This window comes from Bos mutus, chromosome 11 (assembly GCF_027580195.1).
Source record: "Bos mutus isolate GX-2022 chromosome 11, NWIPB_WYAK_1.1, whole genome shotgun sequence".
In the NCBI taxonomy this organism is placed as follows: Eukaryota; Metazoa; Chordata; class Mammalia; order Artiodactyla; family Bovidae; genus Bos; species Bos mutus.
In genome coordinates, this window is record NC_091627.1 from 20,481,138 (window position 1) to 20,494,533 (window position 13,396).

General features: G+C 43.5%; 1 protein-coding gene across 1 annotated transcript in view; it reads left to right on the forward strand.

Moving 5' to 3' along the window:
* Positions 1–12,828: 12,828 nt before the first annotated feature.
* The window catches only part of GREB1 (growth regulating estrogen receptor binding 1), a 135,827-nt gene continuing 135,259 nt past the window's right edge, over positions 12,829–13,396 (forward strand). The window contains exon 1 of the mRNA XM_070379126.1: positions 12,829–12,987. The gene's annotated coding sequence lies outside the window, so the exon portion shown is untranslated. The remainder of the gene's footprint in view (positions 12,988–13,396) is intronic.

Below are 13,396 nucleotides of genomic sequence, written 5' to 3' on the forward strand. Positions count from 1 at the left end.
CTGACTCATTGGAAAAGACCCAGATGCTGGGAAAGATTGAAGGCAGGAGGAGAAGGGGATGACAGAGGATGAGATGGTTGGATGGCATCACCGACTCAATGGACATGAGTATGAGTAAACTCTGGGAGTTGGTGATGGACAGGGAGGCCTGGCGTGCTGCAGTCCATGGGGTCGCAAAGAGTGGACAGGACTGAGCGGCTGAACTGAACTGAAAGCTGGAGCCACTTTGCTCTATAGCGGTAATTAATACAATGTTATTTCCCAGGTAGCACTAGTGGTAAAGAATCCGCCTGAGGAGTCAGGAGACTCAGGTTTAATCCCTGGGTCAGGGAGATCCCCTGGAGGAGGGCATGCAACCCACTCCAGTATTCTTGCTTGGAGAATCCCATAGTCAAAGGAGCCTGGTGAGCTACAGTCCATAGGGTCATAAAGAGTTAGAGATGACTGAAGTGACTTTGCACACATGCATGTAAATTAACTCAACTTCCATTACAAAAAGAAAAAGTGTTTCAATAAGAAAACTTAGTGAGTGAGTGAGTGAAGTCGCTCAGTCGTGTCCGACTCTGCGACCCCATGGACTGTAGCCACAAGAAAACGTACATGTGCCACAAATCCAGGAAGCAGGTAATAAAAAGTGGAGTTAAAATGCCTATATAAATAATAAAACCGGAGCCAGACGATGTGTTTTCTGATCCTGGCTCCCCATGCTTAGAAGTTTACAAGACCTGAAACAAGCTGTTTAATCAGTCCCTGCCTCAGCTTCCTTATTTGTTGAATGGGATTAATGACTACTTACCTCCTAAAATTGTTGTAAGGATTAAATGAATTAATGAATGTAGCCTACTTAGAACTGGGAATAGCTAGGATTTGATACAAAAAGGCATTTGTTGTTGTGTCGTGGTCGAGTTGTGTCTGACTCTTTGGCAACGCCTTGGGCTGTAGCCCACCAGGCTCGTCTGTCCATGGGATTCTTTAGGCAAGAATACTGGAGTGGGTTGCCATTTCCTTCTGCAGGGGATCTTCCTGACCCAGGGATCAAACCTAAGTCTCCTGCATTGGCAGGCAGATTCTTTACCATCTGAGCCAAAGGCAGCCTAAGGTGGGGCAGGAAGGCTTCCAGAGGAAGGTGGTTTCCCAATAGACTTAAAAAATTTCTTGAGAGCGAAGATATTCTTTAATCTTTTTATCTCCGGCATCTAGCACAGTTCCTGGCAAATAGTAAGTGCCCCGTAAGTGTTTGCTAGATGAATTACTTTAAATGAAGGATAAGCTAGACAAAGTCTCTAGAAGAGTGGGTTTTATTGCAGGATGGAGAATTTCCCAGAGTAATTAAGAGACACCTTTATCAACCGCAGTCTCTGAGAAGGCAAGCTCTGGAGACCAGAAATGGCTGTTTTTAATGAAAAAGAGACACAATCCAGCATTTGCTCTCTGTTTTGCATTCTGCTAAATGTTCTGTACACATTTCCTTATGTAAATCTTTCATCAAAACTGAAAGATACGTATTTTTCTGCCCAATTTACAGATTAGGAAAATAAAGATTAGCAAGATTTGTAAAAATTACCTGAAGTCCTGGCTAGACAGTGGCAGGATTTGACTTCATAACTGATTGATTTAGTATGGATCCTTGGGAAGATTCTTGAAGGGTGACTAGATTTTCTACAGCCACAGGTGGGGCCAGGGAGTGAGGGTGGGTGAGTCAGGGTTGGGGTGGTCAGCACTGCACTTCAGGCTGAAGGCAGAACAAGAGCACAGCTGTGGAGGGTCGGGGCTGTGACACTGCCCTCCAGACACAATACTGTGACTTGGCTTTACTCAGTATATATATGTATAAAAGGACGGATAGGTGATGACCAGTAGAATAGAATGGCTTGAGAAACATAAGATTTGGGGTTCCACCAGAGATTATATTACCTCTGCAGTCCATGGCTACTCCACAGTGTCTGTGATGGACATATCTGCATATGAGAATTGTAAGAAGAGGAGGGTATATAAAACACGGCCAAGGAGAAATGGTGGGACCAAGGACCATTCCACATTAGTTTTCTGTGTCATAGAAACTTAAGCACAGAAAAAGTTCTTGGGGATGATTTAGTGAAAATTTCTCATCTCACAGGGGAGGGAACCAAGACCAGAGAGGCTAAGTGACTTGCCTAAGATAAAAATAATGGTGTCTATGATTAAAAAATGGGCAGAAGAACCGAACAGACGTTTTTCCAAAGAGGAAATGCAGGTGACCAATAGGCACATGAAAAGAGGTTTAACATACTAATCATCATTGACAAAAATCAAAACCACAATAAGATATAACCTCACATCTGTCAGAATGGTTATCATCAAAAGAGAACACAAGTTAGAAATGTTGGTGAGAATGTGGAGAAATGAGAACCCTCGTACAGTGTTGGTGGGGATATAAATTGGTGTGACCACTGTGGGAAGCAATGTGGAAGTTTTTCAAAAAACTAAAAATAGAACCACCATGTGACCCAGCAATTCCACTCCCAGATATAACCAAAAAGAATGAAAACATTGACTCTCAAAGGTACGAGCCTCCCAGTGTTCATAGCAGCACTGTTTACAATTGCCAAGATGTGGAGGCTGCCTAAGGGTCCATCAATAGATGAATGGATAAAGAAGATGTAGTGTACACACACACACACACACACACACACACACACACACACACAGAATGGAATATTACTCAGCCATAAAAAAGGACGAAGTCTTGCCATTTGCAGTAACATGGATGGCTTTACAGGGTATTAAGCTAAGTTAAATAAATTAGACAAAGGCAAATACTGTATGATGTCAGTCATATGTAGAATCTAAAAAATATGACAAACTAGTGACTAAAAAGAAGCAGCAGATTCACAGATATAGAGAGCAAACTAGTGATTACCGGTGGTGAGAGGGAAGGGGGAAAGGGAAAAAAAAGGGTTGCCGGGGGAGGGAGAAGCGTTATTATGGGATGACATGAAATCATGTGCATGAAATTCTGAAAACTCTAAAGCACTCTAGAATTTTAAGAATCTTTTATTCAATAATAACCATAAAAAAGATGATTTCTGGTCTTCTACTTTCCAGATCAGTACCTTTTTTAGGGAGGTGATGCGGTGTCAGGACAAACATGTAGCAGAAGAGGGTTGTTCTAGAGATGGAAGGATGCTGAAAGGGGAGAGGTGGGATGGAAGGAAGCACAGACAGTCCTGGGCTGGAGTGAGTCCTGCAGCCCTCATCAGACTTGCTGGCAAGCATCTTAACCTGTAGGATACTCAGTTTCTGTATTTGTAAACTGAGGGTAAACCTACCTGCAGTTCTGCTGTATTAGAGATAAAGGACGTCCAGTTCCTGCTGCGTTGACTCCATCTTCAATGGTAGTGCAAACTTCCTAATTTCACAGGGGCTGTCTCTAACCAAGTCTCAAAGCTCCCTACTCCAGAGACTAAAAATGGTTCTCAAGTGACATCAAATGGAACAAAGAGCCGGGCGCTGACTCTTTGTTCTGAGGTTTTGTTCAGGACTTGACAAGCCTTCCTGAGAGCTCCCGAGAAGTTGCTGGCCCACGAAAGCTTTCATTGGTCCAGACGCAGGGATTCAGTCTCTCCACTTAGCAACAGTATTTGCCTCCTGCTTCAGAAAAGGAAACAAAAAAGTAAGCCTGCAGTTAAATACACCCACAAGGGCAAATCCCCATGAAAGCCTGTCAAAAAAGAGCTGTGGGAAAGATGAGCTATAGCTCTACGCCTGGATGAACTCCAATGAGGATGCCACAAAGGGGAGGGAGGGTGGGCACGCAGGCTTGTCAGTTCCAGCCCCCCAAGAGTTTCAGCTCTTCCCTCCTCCTAACTCCCGCTGCCCCACCACTGCCCTCTGTTCCAACACTGTCATTGTTCCAGAACTATTTTAACTGCTTCCTAATTCATCCCCCTGTCCTTCCATCTACAAGGCACTCTATACTATCACTGTCAAATTAAACAGCTGCCTTTTAGGGGTAGCTGTTGACCTCACATGACAGGAGAAATCTTTCTAAAGTGTGGATCTGATATCATCACTCCTCTGCTTAAAATCAGTGTATGTACTTTGTCTGTATTATGCTCTAGGTTAATATTTTCCTCTGCTGCTGCTGCTGCTAAGTCGCTTCAGCCGTGTCCGACTCTGTGCGACCCCATAGACGGCAGCCCACCAGGCTCCCCCGTCCCTGGGATTCTCCAGGCAAGAACACTGGAGTGGGTTGCCATTTCCTTCTCCAATGAATGAAAGTGAAAAGTGAAAGGGAAGTCGCTCGGTCCTGTCCGACTCTGTTCGACCCCATGGACTATAGCCTACCAGGCTCCTCCTTCCATGGGATTTTCCAGGCAAGAGTACTAGGATGGGGTGCCATTGCCTTCTCCGCTTTTCCTCTGGGCACTGGTCATTTGCCTGCCTGGCTGTCTCCAGCATCACACTTTTGGAGGGAGGCCAGGGCTGGGTTGTGGGGACTCAGGGGTCCCCACCATCTTATCAGAGCCATTCTATGCATCGTTTTCTCTGGTGCAGTCACATTAATCTTCCTTCAATTCCTCAAAAGCCTCCCCTCACTGCTGAATCTTCTCACATATTGTTTTCTTTGCAAAATCGTTATCCCTTTGATGCTTTCCCTAGCAAGTGTTTCTTCCTTATTTTACACCTTCTTCCCCCCAGAAAGCGTTCCCTGAACCCCTAAATGCTGCTAGCACCCCAGCCTCATCCCCATGTGTTGTCTGACGGGCCCACAATGTGGACTGATGCCCTTAGTAATATTTTACCACCAGCAGGTATATTACATAAATAGCATTTGGAAAAAATGTTATCTTTGCCATGTTGACTTTGAAATGTAAGTACTAAAGCAAAACATGACAACCCGAAATATAGAGGTAGTATTTTGTCTTAAATCTTCAAAGCATACCTTACAATGGATTTTCTTTTAATTTGGTGTTATCAGATTATTGATGAGTTTGGCAAATTTTTCCTTCTACCAAATTTTATGATGAACGATACTAGTGTTCTTTGGTAGGTCTTGAGTATTGTAGATGTACATTAGTTTCATTTGGGGGAAAGAATATTCATTTTATTAATTGTGTTATGAATTGTGCTATTGTAAAAGCCATTTGTATTAATTGTGTTGGAAGGAGAAATACAATCAGTAAACTTGAAACTTTTTGTTTTATTAGGTAGTTACACATCATTTTTATAATGAAAAAGATAAATTACAATACCTTCCCCTAAAAGAAAAGAAAGCTGCCAAATATTAGAGAATAACCACATTGGTTTCAGACTTACGATACCAACAGTTCAAGAACATCATTAGACCTTTGAGAAATTTTACTTGATGAAAATTAAGCAGAAAAAACTTAATTTTTTGAAGAGTTTCATTTGTATGACTCAAAATTCAAAAGGCACCAAAGAGTAAACAAGAATGTCCCATCCATGCCTGTCTCTCAGTAGTAAAGTCCTGTCTTTGAGGTTATTGCACTGGTTTTGTATGGATTCTTGCAGAGATATTTTATGCATAAATAGACATCTATATTTCTTCCCTGACTCTTGTTTGAACACTGGTAAATCATACTATTTCTCAATTTTTTTGAACCTACCAAAATATCTTGCAGACTGTTCCCTAACAGCCCAATGAAAGTTTTCCTTACTCTTTTTTTTTTTTTTTTTTTAATGTCTACAGAGTATTATATGTGTGTATGTGCTATAAACCACCCAAGCCTTTCTCTGAGTCCAAACAGTTGGGTTATTTCCAATACTTTCCAACCATAAACACCGAATACAGAACAATGTCCTTCAGCCTTCCTTTCACATAGGTGCGAGTAATCTGAAAGATAAATAGCTAGCAGTGAATGATGAGGCCAGAGGTGATTTTGATAGATAGTTAAATTACCCTGCAAAGAAGCTGAATCAGTTTACCTCCCCTTTAGCAAGAGCTAAGGTGGGAAAATATGACAAATCAATTTTCACTTGGCCTTTAAGAAGCAGCGTTGCTTCCTCTGTCTTAATACATTACTTCAACAAGAGCATCATTATCCTTCAGGATAGTAAGAAACTACATCAAGAGGCTATCAACTGCTAGAACACTAATGTTTCTTTGCAGATGCTGTCAAAGTTTTTTCCAGTCATTTTGACTAAAAGGCTGACATGTTGGTGAGATATACATATGAATTTGGGAACACATCCCAATAATTCAGGTCTGCTATACATTGGTCTGCTATAGGGGCTTCCCTGGTGGCTCAGATGATAAAGAATCTGCCTTTACAAATCTGCTATGCAGGAGACCCGGGCTCGATCCCTGGGTCGGGAAGATCCCCTGGAAGAGGGAATGGCTACCCACTCCAGCATTCTTGCCTGGAGAATTCCTTGGTTACACTATTACATTCCTGGAGGATTGAACTCCCAAGAGGAGTTTTTTGGGGGAAAAGAGAATGTGTGTGCTTAGTTGCTCAGTTGTGTCCAACTCCTTGCAACCCCATGGACTATAGCCTGCCAGACTCCTCTGTCCGTGGGGATTCTCCAGGCAAGAATACTGGAGTGGGTAGCCCTGCCCTCCTCCAGGGGATCTTCCCAACCCAGGGACTGAACCCAGGTCTCTTGCATTGCAGGTGGATTCTTTACCATCTGAGCCACCAGGGAAGCCCAGGTTAAATGTGATGGCTATGGTGTTGTTGACATTCTTTGCATTTATTCAGTCTTACATAATTTTGTTCTGTAAATGCCATTTGGGATTATGAAGGGGGTCCTTAAATCTTGTTGCACAATTGGCAGATGGTTTATTTCTATACATTTTCTCAGACAAAGGATCTTCTCCATCAAACTTTTATATAATTTAATCCTTTCTGGTTATGAGGGGCCAGTGTTACATTGCTAGTGTGGCTAGTTGCAGCCAGATTATTAGGGTCCCATGAAAGTTGAACTACTACATTTTATTCCACCTGAATTTTTCTATACAAATTCAATTTAGTTTGTTTGCTGATGTGTTACTGTTAAATGTGTTCAACTCAAAAGTTCACCTCCCATGCACTATTGCTATGATATGAAATATACCGGTTACACCAAATTTGTTCTGCCTTCCCTGTTTCTTTTCCCTTGTTTATCTGATATTTGATACCAGACGATGAGGTGCTGCTGCTGCTAAGTCACTTCAGTCGTGTCCGACTCTGTGTGACCCCACAGACGGCACGGCAGCCCACAAGGCTCCCCCATCCCTGGGATTCTCCAGGCAAGAACACTGGAGTGGGTTGCCATTTCCTTCTCCAATGAATGAAAGTGAAAAGTGAAAGTGAAGTCGCTCAGTCGTGTCCGACTCTTCGTGACCCCATGGACTGCAGCCTACCAGGCTCCTCCATCCATGGGATTTTCCAGGCAAGAGTACTGGAGTGGGGTGCCATTGCCTTCTCCCGATGAGGTGCTAGCTGCCCTATTACAAGCAGGGCTACCCTTTGCTGACATGTAGTGCCTTGACATTCCACCAGGTGGAGCACTTTCACCTTAGGGAGCGCAGTGAGTGAGGTCTCTGAATTTGGGGTGGTCTATGTCCGCCTGACATGCGAGCAAAGTAATGTTCAAAATTCTCCAAGCTAGGCTTCAACAGTATGCGAACCGTGAACTTCCAGATGTTCAATTTGGATTTAGAAAAGGCTGAAGAACCAGAGATCAAATTGCCAACATCCGTTGGATCATTGAAAAAGCAAGAGAGTTCCAGAAAAACATCTACTTCTGCTTTATTGACTACGTCAAAGCCTCTGACTGTGTGGATCACAACAAACTGTGGAAAATTCTGAAAGAGATGGCAATACCAGACTACCTGACCTGCCTCCCGAGATACCTGTATGCAGGTCAAGAAGCAACAGTTAGAACCACTCATGGAACAACAGACTGGTTCCAAATTGGGAAATGAGTATGTCAAGGCTGTATGTTGTCACCCTGCTTATTTAACTTATATGCAGAGTATATCATATGAAATGCTGGGCTGGATGAAGCACAAGCTGGAATCAAGATTGCTGGGAGAAGTATCAATAACCTCAGATATGCAGATGACACCACCCTTATGGCAGAAAGCGAAGAAGAACTAAAGAGTCTCCTGATGAAGGTGAAAGAGGAGAGTGAAAAAGCTGGCTTAAAGCTCAACATTCAGAAAACTAAGATCACGGCATAGGGTCCCATCATTTCATGGCAAATAGATGGGGAAACAATGGAAACAGTGACAGACTATTTTCTTGGGGCTCCAAAATCATTGCAGATGGTGACTGTAGCCATGAAATTAAAAGACACTTGCTCCTTGGAAGAAAAACTATGATCAGTCTAGACAGCATATTAAAAAGCAGAGACATTACTTTGCCAACAAAGGTCAGTCTAGTCAAAGCTATCGTTTTTCCAGTAGTCATGTATGGATGTGAGAGTTGGACTATAAAGAAAGCTGAGCACTGAAGAATTGATGCTTTTGAACTGTGGTGTTAGAGAAGACTCTTGAGAGTCCCTTGGACTGCAAGAAGATTCAACCAGTCAATCCTAAAGGAAATCAGTCCTGAATATTCATTGAAAGGACTGATGCTGAAGCTGAAACTCTGATACTTTGTCCATCTGATGGGAAGAACTGACTCGCTGGAAAAGACCCTGATGCTGGGAAAATTGAAGGCAGGAGGATAAGGGGACGACAGAGGATGAGATGGTTGGATGGCATCACTGACTCGATGGACATGAGTTTGAGCAAGCTGTGGGAGTTGGTGATGGACAGGGAAGCCTGGCGTGCTGCAGTCCATGGGGTGCCAAAGAACTAGACACGACTGGGAGACTGAACAACAACAATAATGTTCCTGGTAAAACAGAGGTGGAGAGTGTGGAATGCAGTTGGAGTCTAAAGTTTCAAATGAGCAAGTGCCACATCTAGGTCTCAGTTGCATCATTGGTCCAGGTAAGTTCAGCATCTCTGGTGTGAACCCCCTGTAGAACCAAGTCAGATCCTACTGTTAGGGGCTGAATTGCATCCCCCATTCCTGCCTTCTTCCAAATTCATACACTGAGGTCCTAAACCCCAGTACTTTAGAATGTGTCCTTGTTTTTAGAATGTGACCAGAGAAGGTTTTTACTGAGACGATCAAACTAAAATAAGGTCGCTAAGGTGGGCCCTAAGCCAATATGATTGGTGTCCTTATAAGAAGGACATCTTGGACACTGACATACCTAGGGGGAAGACAGCCATGGGAGTCAAAGAGAAAGGCCTGGAACAGATCCTTCTCGCACCACCCTCAGAAAGAATCCCACTGACACCTGGATTTTGGGCTTCTAGCCTCCAGAGCTGTAGACCATATATTTCTGTCATTTAAGCCTCTCAGCTTGTAGTATTTTTGTTATGGCAGCTCAAGAAAACCAATATACCCACCCCCCTCACATTTTGGGAGAATTTAAGTGAGCAGAGTTTAAGCATTTAATAGGCTAGAGAAGTATTTGCTCCACAGAAAGTGAGAGCTAACAATGTAAACTGAATTATACTTTACAGATATTTATCAAAAGTGAATAAACTTGATGTACAGAAAGCCATGCCGAAATCCTCTTCATATGGAAACAAGCGGTAAGCTAACTCTATATTGTTTGACACACACAAATGGGAGCTGCTAAAGGCTCCAGCCAGCTCTTACTCTGTGGCATTTTAACTGCACTGCTGTGATGGAGGTGAAAAGAGGAACCTGTGGTTGGGCAAGAAATTAAGGAGATGGTGTATATATTTCTATGTGTGATGAGATAGTTGAATGGCATCACTGACTTAATGGACATGAGTTTGAGTAAGCTCCAGGAGTTGGTGATGGACAGGGAGGCCTGGCATGCTGCTGTCCATGGGATCGCAGAGTCAGACACGACTGAGCGACTGAACTGAACTGAACTAAGATAAGCAAATATACATATCTATGAAAACCCATGAGAGAATGCATTTGGGTCTGGGTGTAGTTGTGTGAAAATATGTGTATGTTAGAAAGAAAAAGTAGAGAAGAGTTGAATTTGCAAGAAACAGATATGGGAGTAAGGAGAATGTATGTGCTAAGGGGAGAGATGTTTGTGGGGCAAGTGTGTGTGTAAGAGAGAGAAGAGAGAGAGGAAGAAAGAGAAATCTTTAGCGTTGGTGGAAAGAAACATATGCGAGAGACGTATGTATGTGGAGAAGAGCCACGTGCATATTTGAAGCGTGTGCACTACGTGCGTTTAAGGAAGCAGATATGTTTGTAAGGAATACATGTGTGCAGCACGCACAGACATATAAAGGGGACATACGTGTGAGTATGTGTATGTGAGAGGGAGAGAAGACTGTGTGTGTGATTCTTTAGGATAATGCTGGTGAAACAAAAAATATGCCCAGAAGCCATGTCTAATTGCCTTCCTGACCCCACGGCCTCCACGAACCCTGCTTACCGAATGGGCTCAGAGATTGACAGTGCCTTTGTAAGTCTGAGGTTCGCCACCACAGTTTTTTTAGTTTGGTCCTGTTTTTGTCAACATTTTAAACTAGGTTGAGTCCCCTCATGTAAGAAAATTTCTTGAAATTACTGTTTTCAAGTTTTAGTTCAAGTTCAGTAAAGACAAAATAAGTAGGTCAGGTTCATTTCAGGAAGAAAAAGCTAATTATTTGTATTTGTGTGCTTGTATTTAAATCAACGAACTAGGAGCAGAGGGATGATTCATCAGGCAGGAAAAAAATACACAACAAAAAATAAAACACATTCATTGAGTGTCATTTTTTATCTAATTCTTAATTGATAGGAGTCTTTCCATTTCTAGAATTTATTATAGAGTTAAAAAATAGGATTCAGTGGCTTCCTCAAAGTCATTGTATCAATCAGCTGAGGCATGGGACATCTTCCTAAGAATTTTTCCCTAGCAGGAATCTCATATTCGATTCTTCTGGTGAATCCAATATTTTTGTCTTTATTAAAAATGACTTCCTGGGGACTTCCCTGGCAGTCCAGTGGCTGGAAATTTGCCTTCCAGTGCAGGGGGCGTGGGTTTGATCTCTGGTTATGGAGCTGGCCTCCCGCATGTCTCATGGCCACAAAACCAGAAAACAAACAACAGAGACAGTATTGTAACTAATTCAGTGCAGACTTTAAAAATGGTCCACATCCAAGAAAATCTTTAAAACTGACTTCCTTTTTAATGTTGGTTTTCAAGGAAAGGGATGCATTTTTTGAATGACTTTCACATAATGGTGGTTAGGCAGACAAACTATGGCCCATGGGCCAAATCTGTTCTGCTATCTAGCTTTTTTGTGGGGGAGGGTGTCTTTTTTTACGACCCATGAGGTAAGGATGGTCTTCACATTTTTAAAAGATTATACTTTAAATGGTTGTATAAGTACTTACATAATCAAATAGTGTGAATTTTGCCTCCTGGCTGGCCTAAAGCCTAAAATATTTCCTTTAACCCTTCAATAAAAGGTTTCCTGACCTTGTTCTGTAGAATTTTATTTGCTTGATAAAATTTAAGCTGTCAAAATGCAAGGGAAAAAAAGTAAGTGTAATGATGATTCGTTTAGCAATTGTACTAAGTAATCTACACCATAGAATCATATTAGTTAAGATTAACACAGTTATTCTACACGTTTTTACTGCAGTGCTTGAAAAACAGTGCATTCCCTAGAAACACAAATGCAGTTGAAAATGTCCATTGCAGTCTTATTTCATTTCTTGCTTGTGTGTGTGTGTGTGTGTGTGTGTGTGGTCAGGTGGTATGTGGCATCTTAGTTTCTCAACCAGGGATTGAACCTGTGGTGCCCTGCAGTAGAAGCATGGAGTCTTAACCACTGAACTGCCAGGGAAGTCCCACAACAATCTTATTTTTAATCATGGAAAACTGATCAACTCAAACATTGATCAACAGAAAAATGTCTATACAAGCCAAGCCATTCACGCAATGGAACACTATCCAGCAGTTAAAATGAATAGCCTAGGGTTATATGTATGATGGGCTTCCTAGGTGGTGCAGGGGTCAGGAGTCCACCTGTCAAGTAGAAGGTGTGGGGTTTGATCCCTGCGTGGGGAAAATCCGCTGGAGGAGGGCATGGCAACCCACTCCAGTATTCTTGCCTGGGAAATCCCATGGACAGAAGCACCTGGTGGGCTACAGTGCACAGGGCTGCAAAGAGTTGGACACACCTTAGTGACTGAACAACAACATTTGTATGACGAGATGGCTCTTAAGCATAACATTGAGTGAAACAGCATAAAACAAACTGACTGGGTTACATAAGGAAATGCAGAACATAACACACAGAAAGCTGTAAGACTGGTAAACATGTTCTATTTGGACACGTGTATATGTAGTAGTAACATGAACACATACATATGTAGTAATGGTGTGAAAACACTGATGAGATGTTTTAAACGGGTGCTGGGGGTGTTAATTTGGGAGAGAACCGGGATCAGGGAGGGCTGTCCAGGGGCTTTAACTGTATTGTGATATTTATTTCTTAGGAGAAAATCTGAATTAAGTACGGCAAGAGGTTAGGGTTAGCTGGTTCTTGGGCACACAGGCAGGGGCTGACAAACTTACTTTCTCTAGTGTGCCTCTGAAATATTTTATAATAAGAAAAGTGATGGTACCGCCAACCAGAGGACAGGAAATCTACAGAGATTAAGGCAGTATTTTTACCCAGAACCTGTTGAATGCTGGCACTGGCTGGGGGCCAGACCCTCATTCCCTCATGTAATGATTCAGCTCAGTGAACTGTGGCTATCTTCCCCATCCTCAAGGACAGTGTCAGACTGGCCCAAGGCCACGGTGCGAGTCGTGGGGGTGAGTGCCCTTGAGGTTTCAGGGCTGGTCTTTGACTCTACCTCTGTGCCAGGCACGCAGGTTCCTGAAATCACAGGGGCCCCTCTTTTGGCTTAAAAAGATAAATCTGGAGTTTTCCTCCTGTCCTGTGCTCATCCCTCGGGCTACATCAGCACCAGTCTCCCGAGAGAGGTCTGCAAAGATTTCTTGGAGGTTCGTGGGTTCCTTCTTTCCTTTCATTCATTCTACCCGACCCTGGGGCCAGGCAAGGTTCCACCCGCAAGTGCCTGGCATTTCAGAAGCTTTCTCTTCTGCTGGCCTCAGACAGGTTCCCTGGTGAGAGCCTCCCAGGGTCAGGTGGGCCGCTGGCGGTTGGGGACCGTAGTCCCCCATGCCCTGCTTTGAGCCGTTGGCAGGGAGAAAGGCGCGGGGAGCCGGTACCGCGGGCGCCCAGGATGGCGCCTCGGGCCCCCGACCGACGTGGCCCTCCGCCGGGCTCATTCCGGGGGGCCGGGGTCCTTGGTGGGGAGCCTTTGGGAAGCCTGGGCTCCGCTCCTGCAGCCTCCCAGACTTGCCTGGTCGCCTCGCCACTGGGCGCCTGGGTCCCAAGCAACAAAACGAT